General features: G+C 39.3%; 2 protein-coding genes across 3 annotated transcripts in view; one reads left to right on the top strand and one right to left on the bottom strand.

Moving 5' to 3' along the window:
• Positions 1 to 17,159, bottom strand: part of LOC107971125 (uncharacterized) — a 178,804-nt gene that overhangs the window by 87,221 nt on the left and 74,424 nt on the right. The gene's annotated exons all lie outside the window — the stretch shown is intronic.
• Positions 1 to 17,159, top strand: part of MTMR8 (myotubularin related protein 8) — a 129,724-nt gene that overhangs the window by 93,815 nt on the left and 18,750 nt on the right. The gene's annotated exons all lie outside the window — the stretch shown is intronic.

The raw sequence follows: 17,159 nt of genomic DNA, 5'->3' as shown, positions 1-17,159 counted from the left end.
TACCTAGTATGGCTTTCTTTTTAGTTGACTCTCAAGTCAGAAAACATTTCAGGAAGGTTTCCTTGTGCATTTGCACTGAATGAATGTTTGATGCTATGAATGTCTTTCCTTATCAAAGCTAATTTGTGTAGATTTTTGCATGAAAAAAATCATAACTTTTTCTCAAAACAGACTGTGCTGCAGTACACAAGTTGCCATAATAGTATAAAACAGTAAAATGTGCTTAAAAGGCCATGCTTTTCACTTTCAGAGAGAACATAAAGATCTTTGCATGAGGCAAATTTACAGCATAGTTCATTTTCAGATTTTGTTGGGTCCTGTAGAGAAGAAGAAGAAAAAAGTTTCAGTTGTGTTAGAATACCATGCTGTATTTAAATGTTACTTGTTTTCAAACTTTGTTTTATATGAAAATGATGTGGAAACTTCTAAAATGGAATTTGGCACATATGTACTGCTTCATAAAGACTGATAAAGTAGTTTTTATAAATTGAATAATACCTCAGTTTTGAGGTTATGTACAGTAAATGTGATGTAATTTATACAGTAAGAACTCTTTATAAGGTGGCTCATTTTAGGAAATCATGTGCCTTCCCCTTTGAGCACAAGTATTGTGTGAACCACAGTTTGCTATAAGAAATATATCACGTTAACCACCATTAGCCTCTATATCTACTTTGTGTTTAAAAATCAACTAGTAATTCTGAAACAGTGTAGAATGGATAAAAATTGTTTTGTGAACATAACTCTGTTGAACTAGAGTATTTTTGCAGCGTGTCTTGTCATCAGAAATATAAAGTTTAAAACTAGTAACAGCAGAAAACTAGCTTATGAAATTTATCCAAATAGAGTACAAGCTAGGCTGTCTTGGAGAAATAAACATTAAAACTTAAAAGAAAAAAAAGATAAATGTTCAACATCATTAGCCAATTTGGTAAATGCAAATGCTCAATCAGATACTACTACACATTTATCAGAATGGCTAAAATAAAAAAAAAATGGTTACAATACAAAGTGCTGTCAAAGATACTGAAAAGCTGAATTTTTCCTGCCTTCCTGGTGGGGATTATAGTGACTTTGAAGGATTTTACATCTGATAAGAATCACGAGATGGCGTTAACGCACAGCAAACTTTAAGTGATCCTTTGACAGATTTGCACCTGGGAAAATCCTTCACAGCACGAGGCCATCCAGACTCTCTGGTATAGGCCTGAGGGCACAACCCATAAGGGGAGGAGGGCTAAGGAACTCATGAAGGAGACGGAGCTGACATGTCTATTAATATATGATGTTGCTAGGCAGCACAGCAGGGAGTCTGTGGGTCAGGGAACTCTGAAGACCAGCAGCAGCTTGGGGTCTTTATTGCCCTACAGTTTTTCTTGTCTATGGGTAGTAGATATTTTGTGAAGTTTTGCAGTGTATGTAAAGCAGGCAGGCCCTAATGCCTAAAAATATACTCATGTGGGCTATATTTAAAACAATTGGCTGTGTAACATTTTCAGATTGGTACTATCAAGCTTTTCAGCTAATGGGTTCCTAACCTGTAATGAAGAAGTAAACAGCATAGGGTCCATATACAGAGGCTATCTGTGGTTCATTTATATAACAGTCCATCCTCTGGCCCCATGGTATTTTTTGCTTGTTTTGGTTTTTGTAAAATATACATAACATAAAATTTACCATTTTAATCATTTTAAGTGTACAGTGTAATCAGCAATCAGAAGTTGTGCATCTACCATCATTATCCATTTCTAGAACTCTTTCATCATCCCAAACAGAAACTCCATAGCATAACAAAATAACTCTCCATTTTCCCCTCCCAGCAGCCCCTGGCAACCCTCTATTCTACTTTCTGGTCTTTATGAATTTACCTATTCTAGGTAGCTCATGTAAGTGAAGTCATATAATATTTGTTTTTGTATGTGTTTGTGTCTGGCTTATGTCACTTAGCATGGTGTTTTCAGGGTCCATCCATGTTGCAGCATGTATCAGAACTTCATTCCTTTTTGAGGCTGAAAAATATTCTATTGTATGGATATAGCACATTTTGTTTAGTCATCCATTGATGGACATCTGGGTTGCTTCCACCTTTTAGCTTTGGTTAATAATTTGTCTATGAATATTGGTATTCAACTGTCTGTTTGATTTCCTGCTTCGAGTTCTTTGGGGTATATACCTAAAAGTGGATTGTTGGATCATATGGTAATTTTATATTTAACTTTTTAAACGACTTCCAAGTTGTTTTCCACAGTGGCTGTGCCATTTTACATTCCCATCAGCAATGCACAAGGACTCTATTTTTTCTGTATCCTCACCAATAATTGCATTTTTCCTTTTGTTTTTTGGATAGTATCCATCCTAGTGGGTATGAAGTAGTATCTCGTGGTTTCGATTTGCATTTTCCTTATGACTAGTGGCATTGAGCATATTTTCATGTGCTTATTGTCCATTTGTATATCTTCTTTGGAGAAATATCTATTCAAGTCCATTGCCCATTTTTGAATTGGGTTGTTTTTTGTGGTTGAGTTTTAGGAATTCTCTATATATTCTTTATATCAATCCCTTACCATATATATGATCTGCAAATATTTTCTCCCATTCTCTGGTTACCTTTTTATTCTCTTGATAGTATCTTTTGATGCACAAAATTTTGATAAAGTACAGTTTATCAATTTATTCTTTGTTGCCTGTGCTTTTAGTGTCATGTTGAGGAAATCATTGCCAAATTCCATGTCATGAAGATTTCCCCCTATGTTCTCTTCTAAGAATTTTACAGTTTTAGTCTTGTAAATCTTGTGAGAGAAAAAAAGAATTTTACAGTTTTAGTTCTTGCATTTAGGTTTACCTCAAGAGAGTCTAGGAAACAATTTTGTGTGTGTGTGTGTGTGTGTGTGTGTGTGTCAGAAACATCTCATTTTAAGTTTTATTCAGGTGCACTAACGGGAGAGCCAAAGTAATAGCTTCCTTTAGTTTATCTAGTACCTCGTTGCTCAGGTTCTCACTGAAAAGTGAGACTTACAGGTGACTCAGTAGCAAATATTGGAGGTGAGGAGTGTGTTGGAGCCAGAATATAAACATTCCTATCAAATGTTGGATCTTCTTTACCAGTGTGGGAGGTTGGAGCACTAGGAGCTTGTCTTACCAGACTGAGAATAGTTCATCCTTCTGAGTTCCAAAGGTAACCCCAAGATTTAATAGAGAGGTCTTGTACCTTATGTGGGGCAGTTGCCCATCTGCTATAGGCGATATTTATGTTCTCCCAAATTCATATGTTGAAATCCTAACTCCCAATGTGATGGTATTAGGAGTTGAGGCCTAGGCATTAAGAGAAGGCGAAGCCCTCATGAATGGGATTAGTTCCCTTATAAATGAGACCCCAGAGACATTGTTTTCTCCTTCTGTCATGTGAGGACACAGCAAAAAGACAGCCATCTATGAAGTAGTAAGAGGACCTTCACCAGATGCCAAATCTGCTGGCATCTTGATCTTGCACTTCCTAGCCTCCATGACTGTGAGGAATAAATATCTATTGTTTATAAGCCACCCAATTTATGGTATTCTGTTATAGCAGCCTAAGTGGACTAAGATACCATCCCCTCTCATTGAAGTGTTTTCTCACAGTTGTGATAGCCTCAGAGACAGAATCTTGGTAAGATTTAGTAAGGAGGATTTTATCAATATAATGCCAAAGCTGAATTTCTGGTGGAAATAATGGGGCAGGCATCTAGGTCATATCTGCACAAGTTCGATCACAGGGCTATTTGAGTATCCCATAGGTGGCTGGGAAAAAATATACTCTTCACCCTCAAAAGTGAAGGCAAATTGTGATTAACTCTCCTACAAAATATTTCCCAATTGGAGCATGTTAGGCAAGTCTATAACTCCATGCCATTTATCTATGTTGTTTTGAATGTCATCCATTAAGGTGATGATATCTAGTAGAAGTGCTCCAATAAAAAGGTGCTCTTATTTAACTCTCTCCATTTATTAATAGTGGCTTTACACATAGGCTATACCAGAGGATTGACAGGTGAGATGGTAAGAATCAGTACACGTTATTTAAATAAGCTATGATAGCCTATAATCCTTCAGGGTCTTGCCTTAGCTTGTACTGTGCCGTATTTACCACCTGCCCTGGTAGGGGAAAGTTAACTGGTTCCCACCAGGTAGTGCCCACCAATACCATAAAAGCATTAGGTTCTATGGAGTTACTAGCTGATTGAAGAAGTCCATTCAAATAAGGAAAGGGGATAGTCTCAGGGGTACAACCAGAATCAAAGCATCTTTTAGCAGAACTGGATCAATTTTAATAGTTAAGTAAGTAATTGCTCCTTTACATAATCATCCTCCTGGACAGGGTGAGGGGTGAGGGGATTCCTTTAGAGCATGAGTGATTCTTAGGATTAGGGAGATTTGGGCACCCATGTCCAACAAAGCCAGCCAATGTTGTAGAGCCAAACTACAGTTAATATGGTAAAAGGGTGATTGTCTACTGGAAGTAGCCACCTTCTGCAACCACCAGATCCCTATGTGGGGGTGGGTCCCTGCCACTGGAGGAGATCAGGAGCAGGCTTCCCAAGTGAGGCTGACTTTGAATACCTGCTGCAGATTGTAATCTAACCCTAGTAAATGTTAATACTTGCTTCACCAATGTATGAGAGAACATCCAATTTGGGCCCCTTTGTCCCTTAGGGTCCAATGTAACCCCTTTTGTTTACTCAGGGTTCAAGCTAAACCACGGACCTGGCTTTACGTGGTTTGCTTGGTCTAGAAGGGTGCAGCATAACTGTTGATAGTAATTTTGATTTAGGCTAGATGGGGTTATAGTCATAGAATTAACAGGCAACACTTGAGTTTGTCTTTCATGTATTTCTACTAAATCCAGTGAAGCTATGAACTCTTCAGTTGTTTTAGCATTAGCCATTATTGCCCAAAAAGAGGACTTACACTTGTCAGGCGCCCTCCTGAGAAATAAGTCGTTAGACAAGGGATTGAATTCCGTTTCCTCTGGACTTGCCAAGTCATCATGCTGCAGGTCATCTGTTGCCTGATAAACCCACTTCAGCATCCCCAGCTGATGTAGGAGATCTTTGACCTTGGTTAACATTTTCCATTGACAGTCTTCCCAGGCCTTTATAAGGCCTAATATAGGATGGAAAGCCCACCAAGCCAAGCCGTAAAAATCCACATCAACAAGGTATATGTGGACTGAGGCACAAAGCCTCTTTTGAGGGTCACTCCTACCTTCCATGCTTATTATGCGGGATACTTTGGCAGTGACACCATTTTTTTCCATCTTGTACTATGGCAGCCAATTGTTTAATTCCCCTATTAGGTGGAGTTTGCTCCCTGACAGATACATTCTGTATATATAGTCAGGCAGTCCCTTATTCATTCAGTTCCTGGGTCAGGTCCTTACGGAGAGACTGGACATAAGGGCAAGAAAGATGATGCATTTTCTGCTCCAAAAGAGAAGTGGCCCTCTTCTTTTGTTTTTCTGTCTTTATGACTTTGCCAGTGGTTACTGGCAAAGCAGAGGGTAAATGATCCTAGTCCCTAGCATGATGACACCATGCTGCTGCTTTCTTCTTTAGAGGTCACCAGTTCTCTTCCCCAGGATCTTCCCTTCCGATTCATCTCCTGCAGGAGTTTGAGTTTCTACCTCCTCTCTGTGCAAACCCTGGTGAAAAGCAACCAACAGCGAGGTCCAACATGCACCTACTTTATGGTTTGGAGCATCCCTTGAGTAGGATAGCCACTTCCTTTGGTGTCCTGGAATGTAACTTTCCTTGATTTAGTCACTTGAAATAATGCTTTAGTCGGCTCAGCCAAAAGATGGAGAGCTCAACATACTTCCAACAAAGGACTAGAATGAGAGTATCTAAAGCATAATTGTCATGATAGCAGAGGACTACTAGCTGCTTGCAAGTGTCTCCCAATTGTGCTTAGGAGACCAGCATCGGACTGACATCTCTGCCTTATCAGCTTGTTTGCCTGCCATAGCAGTGTCCAAGGACAAGGATATTCTCTCATCTCAGAGTATTCTCATCACATATCACCAGTCTGGACATGGGGAACTCTCCTACTATAGCCCATTATGGGATCTGGGGTAACCCACATGTGGTCCAGAGGTATGTACTTTCCCTTTTTCTATTCAGGCCCACAAGTGCCTACCTAGTGACTTTCTAGTGGGAGACCCAGGTGATCAGGCTGACCTTCCCTGGGCAGCTTGGTGCCTCTCTCTCAAAAGTCAGTTCTGATGGCGAGGATTTACTCAAATACTGGCACTACCACTTGTCCAGGCTCATGAGGCATGGGGGAGACCATAGAAAATATAGAGTGTAATTCAGTACAGAAGAATGCCATGCCAAAGTTATGCGAACGTGTTCCAAATTCTGAGTCCCAAACACTAAGGTCGTCCAGGGTTGTTTTGACAGTTAATCCTCCTATTGACTTGGTAGGTCCCATATTGATTTCCTGGTCATCACCAAAATTCCATCCTTGTTGCCACTTGTAATGAGTTGAGGGATTTCAGGACTGATCAAGGAAAGAAGGAAAAGATATGACCACAGTAGCACACAACAAGCTTTTTGAGGGGTGTGTGGGGTGTTCAGCAGGCAACACTTTGACAGGTTAGCATGAGTGTAGAGGCCAGCACGCAGAAGGGGAGGAAGGCAAGGAAACTTCTCTTCAAGAAAGAGGAATATCAGAGGGGCTTACGTGTTTAGATGACTAGGCAGCATGTCAGGAAGTTGCTGGGTCAGAGGGTTCTGAAGGGCAGCAGTGATGTGGGGTCTTTATTACTCTGGAGTTAATCTTATCTTTGGTTAGCAGATGTTGGGGGCAGTTTTGTGGGGTATGCAAGACAGGCAGGCTCTAAAGGGTTAAAAATATGCGTAGTTTGGCTATTTAAAACAATTGGATGTGTAAAAATTTGAGTTTGGTACTAGCAGGCTTTTGAGTGAATGAGTTCCCAGCCTGCTAAGAAAAAATAACATAAGGTCCATATGCAGAGGCTACCTTTGGCTCATTTATGTAATAGAAATATGAAATAGTATGGAGCCACTTTGAAAAACAGTTTGTCAGTTTTCTAAAAAATTGAATATGCAAATGCCATATGCCCCAACAATTGTACAAATTGTACTCTTGGCCATATATGCCAGAAAAAAATCAAACTTTCTGTTTATATGAAAACCTCTACATGAATACTTATAGCATTTTTATTCATATAGTCAAAAACTGAAAACAACCCAGATGTCCTTCAACAGGTAAAGGGTTAAACAAACTGTGGTCCATCTGTACCATGGAATACTGCTCAGCAATAAAGAACAAACTAAATATATGCAACACCTTGCAGAGAATATGTTAAATGAAAAATGCCAATTTCAAAATGCTATGTACTGTATGGTTTCATTTACATAAATTTCGTGACAAAATTAAAGAAATAGAGAACAGATTAATGGTTATGAAGGGCTAAGGACAGAGTCCACACTCCGAGGAGGTGGTGGGTATGAGGGGGAGGTGGGTGTGGCTACTAAAGGAGAGCAGGAGTTTGCCTAGTGGAATTGTTGGTATCTTGACTATCAGTTTCAGTATCCTGGTTGTGATATTGTACTGCAGTTACCCACTGGGGAAACTGGGTAAAGAGTCCATGGGAACGCTATTATTTCTTTTTTTTTTTTTATATACAAAATGTTTAATGTGCATCTGGTCAGAGATGGTAATAAATGTTATAAGTAAAAAATAAGATAAAATAAAAAACTAAACAGCATGTGCAAGATCCTCTGGTTCATAAGGTGATCAGGGGCTTGGTCTTGTGTCCCACGACTCCCAGTTTAGTGCTCTTTGTCCTACTAGTAATTTACTTTTAAGTGTAGTAAAATGCACTTAAAATTTACCTTTTTTACCATTTTTAGGTGTTAGTTCACTTTTTTAGGTTTTAGGTTAGTTCCAAGAAGGTCCATTACCTTCTTGACCATTTTTAGGCGTTAGTCCACTTTTTTAGGTTTTAGATTACTTCCATTTTTAGGTTTTAATTCAGTAGTGTTAGGTCAATCTTTAGAACTTTTTCATCTGAAACCCTACCCATTAAACAAATCATTTCAACTGAAACCCTAACCATTAAATAAATCATGCCACCTACCCCTGACAACCACCAATCTACTTTCTATCTCTAAACATGACTTGACCAGGTACCTCATATAAGAGGAATCGTACAATGTTTTTCCTTTTGTATCTGGCTTATTTTACTTAGCATAGTGTCCCCAAAAGTCATCCATATTGTAGCATGTGTCACAATTTCCTTCCTCTTTAAGGCTGAGTAATATTTAATTGGTTGTATATACCATATTGTTTTTATCATCTGGCAGTGGACGTTGGGTTGCTTCCTCCTTTTGGCTTTTGTGAATAATACTGAATGGAACATTTTTGTAAAAGTATATTTTTGAGTCCTTGCTCCCAACTTAATTTTTTTTTTTTTTTTTGCGATGGAGTCTCACTCTGTCACCCAGGCTGGAATGCAGTGGCACAGTTATAGCATATTGTAATCCCTAATTCCTGGGCTCAAGTGATCCTCCCACCTCAGCCTCCCAAGTAGCTAGGACTACATACATGTGCCACCACGCCCAGCTAATTATTTTATTTTTGTAGAGACAGGGTCTTGCTATGTTGTTCAGGCTCCTATTCTTTTGATACGTATCTGGAAGTGGAATTTCTGGATTATATGTTAAATCTGTTTTTACGTTGTTGAGGAAGCACCATAGTGTTTTAAATAATGGCTGCATCATTTTATATTCCCAACAGCAGTGGACAAGGTTTCCAATTTTTCCACATCCTCACCAAAACTTGTTATTCTTTGTTCTTTGTTCCTTTTATTGGGATAGTAGCCATTCTTATGGGTGTGAGGTGATATATCATTGTGGTTTTGATTTTCATTTCTCTATTAGTGTTGTTGAACATCTTTTTAATGTGTGTCTTGTCCATTTTAATTTCTTTGGAGAAATGACAAAGTCCTTTGCACACTTTATAATTGTTTTTCATTGTTGTTGTTGTTGTTGTAGGAGTTTTTAATGTATTCTGGATATTTATATATATTTTTTTATTATACTTTAAATTCTAGGGTACATGTGCACAACATGCATGTTTGTTACATATGTATACATGTGGCATATTGGTGAGCTGCAACCATTAACTCTTCATTTATATTAGATATATCTCCTAATGCTATCCCTCCCCCCTGCCCCCACCCTACAACAGGCCCCGGTGTGTGATGTTCCTCACCCTGTGTCCAAGTGTTCTCATTGTTCATTTCCCACCTATGAGTGACAACATGCGGTGTTTGGTTTTTTGTCCTTGCGATAGTTTGCTGAGAATGATGGTTTCCAGCTTCATCCATGTCCCTGCAAAGGACATGAACTCATCATTTTTTATGGCTGCATAGTATTCCATGGTGTATATGTGCCACATTTTCTAAATCCAATCTATCATTGTTGGACATTTGGGTTGGTTCCAAGTCTTTGCTATTGTGAGTAGTGACGCAATAAACATATGTCTGCATGTGTCTTTATAGCAGCATGATTTATATTCCTTTGGGTATATACCCAGTAATGGGATCGCTGGGTCAAATGGTATTTCTAGTTCTAGATCCCTGAGGAATCGCCACACTGTCTTCCACAATGGTTGAACTAGTTTACAGTCCCACCAACAGAGTAAAAGTGTTCCTATTTCTCCACATCCTCTCCAGCACGTGTTGTTTCCTGACTTTTTAATGATCGCCATTGTAACTGGTGTGAGATGGTATCTCATTGTGGTTTTGATTTGCATTTCTCTGATGGCCAGTGATGATGAGCATTGTTTCATGGCTCATAAATGCAGCTGTTGGCTGCATAAATGTCTTCTTCTGAGAAGTGTCTGTTCAGATCCTTTACCCAGTTTTTGATGGGGTTGTTCGTTTTTTCTTGTAAATTTTTTTGAGTTCTTTTAGATTCTGGATGTTAGCCGTTTGTCAGAGGAGTAGATTGCAAAAATTTTCTCCCATTCTGTAGGTTTCCTGTTCACTCTTATGGTAGGTTTTTTTTTTTTTTTTTTGCTGTGTAGCAGCTCTTTAGTTTAATTAGATCCCATTTGTCAATTTTGGCTTTTGTTGACATTGCTTTTGGTGTTTTAGACATCAAGTCCTTGCCCATGCCTATGTCCTGAAAGGTATTGTCTAGGTTTTCTTCTAGGGTTTTTATGGTTTTAGGTCTAACATGTAAGTCTTTAATCCATCTTGAATTAATTTTTGTATAAGATGTAAGGAAGGGATCCAGTTTCAGCTTTCTACATATGGCTAGCCAGTTTTCCCAGCACCATTTATTAAGTAGGGAATCCTTTCCCCATTGCTTGTTTTTCTCAGGTTTGTCAAAGATCAGATAGCTGTAGATGTGTGGTATTATTTCTGAGGGCTCTGTTCTGTTCCATTGGTCTATATCTCTGTTTTGGTAGCAGTACCATGCTGTTTTGGTTACTGTAGCCTTGTAGTACAGTTTGAAGTCAGGTAGCATGATGCCTCCAGCTTTGCTCTTTTGGCTTAGGATTGACTTGGCAATGCGGGCTCTTTTTTTGGTTCCATATGAACTTTAAAGTAGTTTTTTCCAATTCCGTGAAGAAAGTCATTGGTAGCTTGATGGGGATGGCATTGAATCTATAAATTACCTTAGGCAGTATGGCCATTTTCATGATATTGAGTCTTCCTATCCATGAGCATGGAATGTTCTTCCATTTGTTTGTATCCTCTTTTATTTCGTTGAGCAGTGGTTTGTAGTTCTCCTTGAAGAGGTCCTTCACATCCCTTGTAAGTTGGATTCCTAGGTATTTTATTCTCTTTGAAGCAATTGTGAATGGGAGTTCACTCATGATTTGGCTCTCTGTTTGTCTGTTATTGGGTATAAGAATGCTTGTGATTTTTGCACATTGATTTTGTATCCTGAGATTTTGCTGAAGTTGCTTATCAGCTTAAGGAGATTTTGGGCTGAGACAATGGGGTTTTCTAGATATACGATCATGTCATCTGGAAACAGGGACAATTTTACTTCCTCTTTTCCTAATTGAATACCCTTTTTTTCTTTCTCCTGCCTGATTGCCCTGGCCAGAACTTCCAACACTATGTTGAATAGGAGTGGTGAGAGAGGGCATCCCTGTCTGTTGCCAGTTTTCAAAGGGAATGCTTCCAGTTTTTGCCCATTCGGTATGATATTGGCTGTAGGTTTGTCATAAATAGCTCTTATTATTTTGAGATATATCCCATCAATACCTAATTAATTGAGAGTTTTTAGCATGAAGGGCTGTTGAATTTTGTCAAAGGCCTTTTCTGCATCTATTGAGATAATCATGTGGTTTTTGTCTTTGGTTCTGTTTATATGCTAGATTACGTTTATTGATTTGCGTACATTGAACCAGCCTTGCATCCCAGGGATAAAGCCCACTTGATCATGGTGGATAAGCTTTTTGATGTGCTGCTGGATTCAGTTTGCCAGTATTTTATTGAGGATTTTTGCATCAATGTTCATCAGGGATATTGGTCTAAAATTATCTTCTTTTGTTGTGTCTCTGCCAGGCTTTGATATCAGGATGATGCTGGCCTCATGAAATGAGTTAGGGAGCATTCCCTCTTTTTCTGTTGATTGGAATAGTTTCAGAAGGAATGGTACCAGCTCCTCCTTGTACCTCTGGTAGAATTTGGCTGTGAATCCTTCTGGTCGTGGACTTTTTTGGTTGGTAAGCTATTAATTATTGCCTCAATTTCAGAGTCTGTTATTGGTCAACATCTTCCTGATTTGCTCTTGGGAGGGTGTATGTGTCAAGGAATTTATCCATTTCTTCTAGATTTTCTAGTTTATTTGCGTAGAGTTGTTTATAGTATTCTCTGATGGTAGTTTGTATTTCTGTGGGATCAGTGGTGACATCCCCTTTATCATTTTTTATTGCATCTATTTGATTCTTCTCTCTTTTATTCTTTATTAGTCTTGCTAGCGGTCTATCAGTTTTGTTGATCTTTTCAAAAACTCAGTTCCTGGATTCATTGATTTTTTGAAGAGTTTTTTGTGTCTCTGTGTCCTTCAGTTCTGCTCTGATCTTAGTTATTTCTTGCCTTCTGCTAGCTTTTGAGTGTGTTTGTTCTTGTTTCTCTAGTTCTTTTAATTGTGATGTTAGGGTGTCAATTTTAGATCTTTTCTGCTTTCTCTTGTGGGCATTTAGTGCTATAAATTTCCCTCTACACACTGCTTTGAATGTGTCCCAGAGATTCTGGTATGTTGTGTCTTTGTTCTCGTTGGTTTCAAAGAACATCTTCACTTCTGCCTTCATTTCGTTATGTACCCAGTAGTCATTCAGGAGCAGCTTGTTCAGTTTCCATGTAGTTGAGCAGTTTTGAGTAAGTTTCTTAATCCTGAGTTCTAGTTTGATTGGACTGTGGTCTGAGAGACAAAATTTTTTATAATTTCTGTTCTTTTACATTTGCTGAGGAGTGTTTTACTTCCAACTATGTGGTCAGTTTTGGAATAGGTGTGGTGTGGTGCTGAGAAGAATGTATATTCTGTTGATTTGGGGTGGAGTGTTCTGTAGATGTCTATTAGGTCTGCTTGGTGCAGAGCTGAATTCAGTTCCTGGATATCCTTGTGAACTTTCTGTCTCGTTGATCTGTCTAATGTTGACAGTGGGGTGTTAAAGTCTCCCATTATTATTGTGTGGGAGTCTAAGTCTCTTTATAGGTCTCTAAGGACTTGCTTTATGAATCTGGGTGCTTCTGTATTGGGTGCATATATATTTAGGATAGTTAGCTCTTCTTGTTGAATTGATCCCTTTACCATTATGTAATGGCCTTCTTTGTCTCTTTTGATCTTTGTTGGTTTAAAGTCTGTTTTATCAGAGACTAGGATTGCAAACCCTGACCTTTTTTGTTTTCCATTTGCTTGGTAGATCTTCCTCCATCCCTTTATTTTGAGCCTATGTGTGTCTCTGCACATGAGATGGGTTTCCTGAATACAGCACACTAATGGGTCTTGACTCTTTATCCAATTTGCCAGTCTGTGTCTTAATTGGAGCATTTAGCCCATTTACATTTAAGGTTAATATTGCTATGTGTGAATTTGATCCTGTCGTTATGATGTTAGCTGGTTATTTTGCTCATTAGTTGATTCAGTTTCTTCCTAGCTTCGATGGTCTTTACAATTTAGCCTGTTTTTGCAGTGGCTGGTAATGGCTGTTCCTTTCCATGTTTAATGCTTCCTTCAGGAGCTCTTGTAGGGCAGGCCTGGTGGTGACAAAATCTCTCAGCATTTGCTTGTCTGTAAAGGATTTTATTTCTCCTTCACTTATGAAGCTTAGTTTGGCTGGATATGCAATTCTGGGTTTAAAATTCTTTTCTTTAAGAATGTTGAATATTGGCCCCCACTCTCTTCTGGCTTGTAGAGTTTCTGCTGAGAGATTCTCTGTTAGTGTGATGGGGTTCCCTTTGTGGGTAATGCGACCTTTCTCTCTGGCTGACCTTAACATTTTTTCCTTCATTTCAACTTTGGTGAATCTGACAATTATGTGTCTTGGAGTTGCTCTTCTCGAAGAGTATCTTTGTTGTGTTCTCTGTATTTCCAGAATTTGAATGTTGGCCTGCCTTGCTGGATTGCGGAAGTTCTCCTGGATAATATCCTGCAGAGTGTTTTCCAACTTGGTTCCATTCTCCCCGTCACTGTCAGGTACATCAATCAGACATAGATTTGGTCTTTTCACATAGTCCCATATTTTTTAGAGGCTTTATTCATTTCTTTTTATTCTTTTTTCTCTAAACTTCTCTTCTCTCTCACTTCATTTCATTCATGTGGTCTTCAATCACTGATACCCTTTCTTCCAATTGATCGAATCATCTACTGAAGCTTGTGCATACGTCACATAGTTCTCGTGCCATGGTTTTCGGCTCCATCTGGTCATTTAAGGACTTCTCTGCATTGGTTATTCTAGTTAGCCATTCATCTAATTTGTTTTCAATGTTTTTAACGTCTTTGCCATGGGTTTGAACTTCCTCCTTTAGCTCGTAGTAGTTTGATCATCTGAAGCCTTCTTCTCTCAACTCGTCAAAGTCGTTCTCCATCCAGCTTTGTTCCATTGCTGGTGAGGAGCTGCGTTCCTTTGGAGAAGGAGAGGCGCTCTGATTTTTAGAATTTTCAGTTTTTCTCTTCTGTTTTTTCCCCATCTTTGTGGTTTTATCTACCTTTGGTCTTTGATGATGGAGACATACAGATGGGGTTTTGTTGTGGATGTCCTTTCTGTTTGTTAGTTTTCCTTTTAACAGTCAGGACCATGAGCTGCAAGTCTGTTGGAGTTTGCTGGAGGTCCACTCCAGACCCTGTTTGCCTGGGTATCAGCAGCAGAGGCTGCAGAACAGCGAATATTGCTCAACAGCAAATGTTGCTGTATGATCGTTCCTCTGGAGGTTTCATCTCAGAGGGGTACCCAGCTGTGTGAGGTGTCAGTCTGCCCCTACTGGGGGGTGTCTCCCAGCTAGGCTATTCTGGGATCAGGGACCCACTTGAGTAGGCAGTCTGTCCATTCTCAGATCTCAAACTCCGTGCTGGGAGAACCACTACTGTCTTCCAAGCTGTCAGACAGAGACATTTAAATCTGCAGAGATTTCTGCTGCCTTTTGTTCAGCTATACCCTGCCCCCAGAGGTGGAGTGTACAGATGCAGGCAGGCCTCCTTGAGCTGCAGTGCGCTCCACCCATTTCGAGCTTCCAGGCTGCTTTGTTTACTTACTGAAGCCTCAGCAATGGCGGGCACCCCTCCCCTAGCCTCACTGCTGCCTTGCAGTTCCATCTCAGACTGCTGTGCTAGCAATGAGCGAGGCTCTTTGGGCGTGGGACCCTCTGAGCCAGGTGCCGGATATAATCTCCTGGTGTGCCGTCTGCTGTGACCATTGGAAAAGCACAGTATTAGGGTGGGAGTGACCCAAAATTCCAGGTGCCATCTGTCACAGCTTTGCTTGGCTATGAAAGGGAATTCCCTGACCCCTTGCGCTTCCTGGGTGAGGCAATGCCTCGCCCTGTTTCAGCTCACAGTCGGTGGGCTGCACCCACTGTCCTGCCCCCACTGTCCAACAAGCCCTAGTGAGATGAACCCCATACCTCAGTTGGAAATACAGAAATCACCCGTCTTCTGCATCACTCACGCTGGGAGCTGTAGACTGGAGCTGTTCCTATTTGGCCATCTTGGGGCTCTCCCCTTCTGGATATTAACTCCTTACTAGATATATGATTTGCAAATATTTTCTCCCATTCTGCAGGTTGCCTTTTCACTCTTCTGATAGTGTATTTTGATACACAAAAGTTTAATTTTGATGTAGCCCTATTTATCCATTTTTATTCTTTTGGTCTTATATCTGTGATATAAGATTGCTGAATTCAGTATCATGATGTTTTATCCTGTGTTCACTGTCAATAATTTTACAATTTTCACCCTTACCTTTAGGTCTTTTATACACTTTGAGTTAATTTTTGTTTATGGTGTAAAGTAAGAGTCCAACTTTATTCTTTTTTTTGTCTCTTTTTTTCTAATTTTATTTTATTTTAGGTTGCAGGATACATGTACAGAATGTGCAGGTTTGTTACATAGGTAAACGTGTGCCATGGTGGTTTGCTGCACCTATCAACCTGTCATCTAGGTATTAAGCCCCACATGATGCTCTCCCTACCCCCACCCCTTCTGACAGGCCTCAGTGTGTGTTGTTCCCCTCCCTGTGTCCACATGTGGTTCCAAGTCTTAGCTATTGTGAATACTGCTGCAATAAACATACGTGTGCTTATATCTTTATAATATAATTATTTATATTCTTTTGGGTATATACCCAGTAATGGCATTGCTGGGTCAAATGGTATTTCTGGCTCTAGATCATTGAGGAATCTCCACCCTGTCTTCCACAGTGGTTGAACTGATTTACATTCCCAGCAACAGTGTAAAAGTGTTCCTATTTCTCCCCAGCCTTGCCAGCATCTGTTGTTTCTTGACTTTTTAATAATCGCCATTCTGACTGGCGTGAGATAGTATCAGGTGGTTTTGATTTGTGTTTCTCTAATGATCAGTGAAGTTGAGCTTTCTTTCATATGTTTGTTGGCCGCATAAATATCTTTTTTTTTTTTAGAAGTATCTGTTCATGTCCTTTGCCCTCTTTTTGATGGGGTTGTTTTTTTCCTTGTAAATTTGTTTAAGTTCCTTGTAAATTTGTTTAAGTTCCTTGTAAATTCTGGATATTAGAACTTTGTCATATGGGTAGATTGCAAAAATTTTCTCCCATTTTATAGGTTGTCTGTTCACTCTGATGATAGTTTCTTTTGCTATTCGGAAGCTCTTTGGTTTAATTAGATCCCATTTGTCAATTTTAGCTTTTGTTGCAACTGCTTTTGGCAATTTCATCATAAAATCTTTGCCCATGCCTATTTTCTGAATGGTATTGCCTAGATTTTCTTCTATGGTTTTTATGGTTTTGGGTTTTGTATTTAAGTATTTAATCCATCTTGAGTTAATTTTTGTATAAGGTATAAGGAAGGGGTCCAGTTTCAGTTTTCTGCAAATGGCTAGCCAGTTTTCCCAGCACCTTTTATTAAATAGGGAATCCTTTCTCCATTACTTGTTGTTGTCAGGTTTGTTGAACATCAGATGGTAGTAGATGTGTGGTGTTTTTTTCTGAGATCTCTATTCTGTTTCATTGGTCTATGTGTCTGTTTTGGGACCAATACCATGCTGTTTTGGTTACTGTATAGCCTTGTAGTATAGTTTGAAGTCAAGTAGTGTGATACCTCTAGCTGTGTTCTTTTTGCTTGGGATTGTCTTGGATATATGAGCTGTTTTTTGATTTCATATTAATTTTTAAGTAGTTATTTCTAATTCTATGAAAAATGTCAATAGTAGTTTGATGGGAAGAGCATTGAATCTCTAAATTACCTTGGGCAGTATGGCCATTTTCATGATACTGATTCTTCCTATCCATGAGGATGCAATGTTTTTCCATTTGTTTGTGTCCTCTTTCATTTCCTTGAGCAGTGGTTTATAGTTCTCCTTGAAGAGGTCCTTCACATCCCTTGTTAGCTGTATTCCTACGAATTGTATTCTCTTTGTAGCAATTGTGAATGGAAGTTCATT

Source organism: Pan troglodytes, chromosome X (assembly GCF_028858775.2).
Source record: "Pan troglodytes isolate AG18354 chromosome X, NHGRI_mPanTro3-v2.0_pri, whole genome shotgun sequence".
Taxonomy (NCBI): Eukaryota; Metazoa; Chordata; class Mammalia; order Primates; family Hominidae; genus Pan; species Pan troglodytes.
Note: the sequence above shows the minus strand (reverse complement) of the source record. Positions and strands in the feature narration are given on the sequence as shown.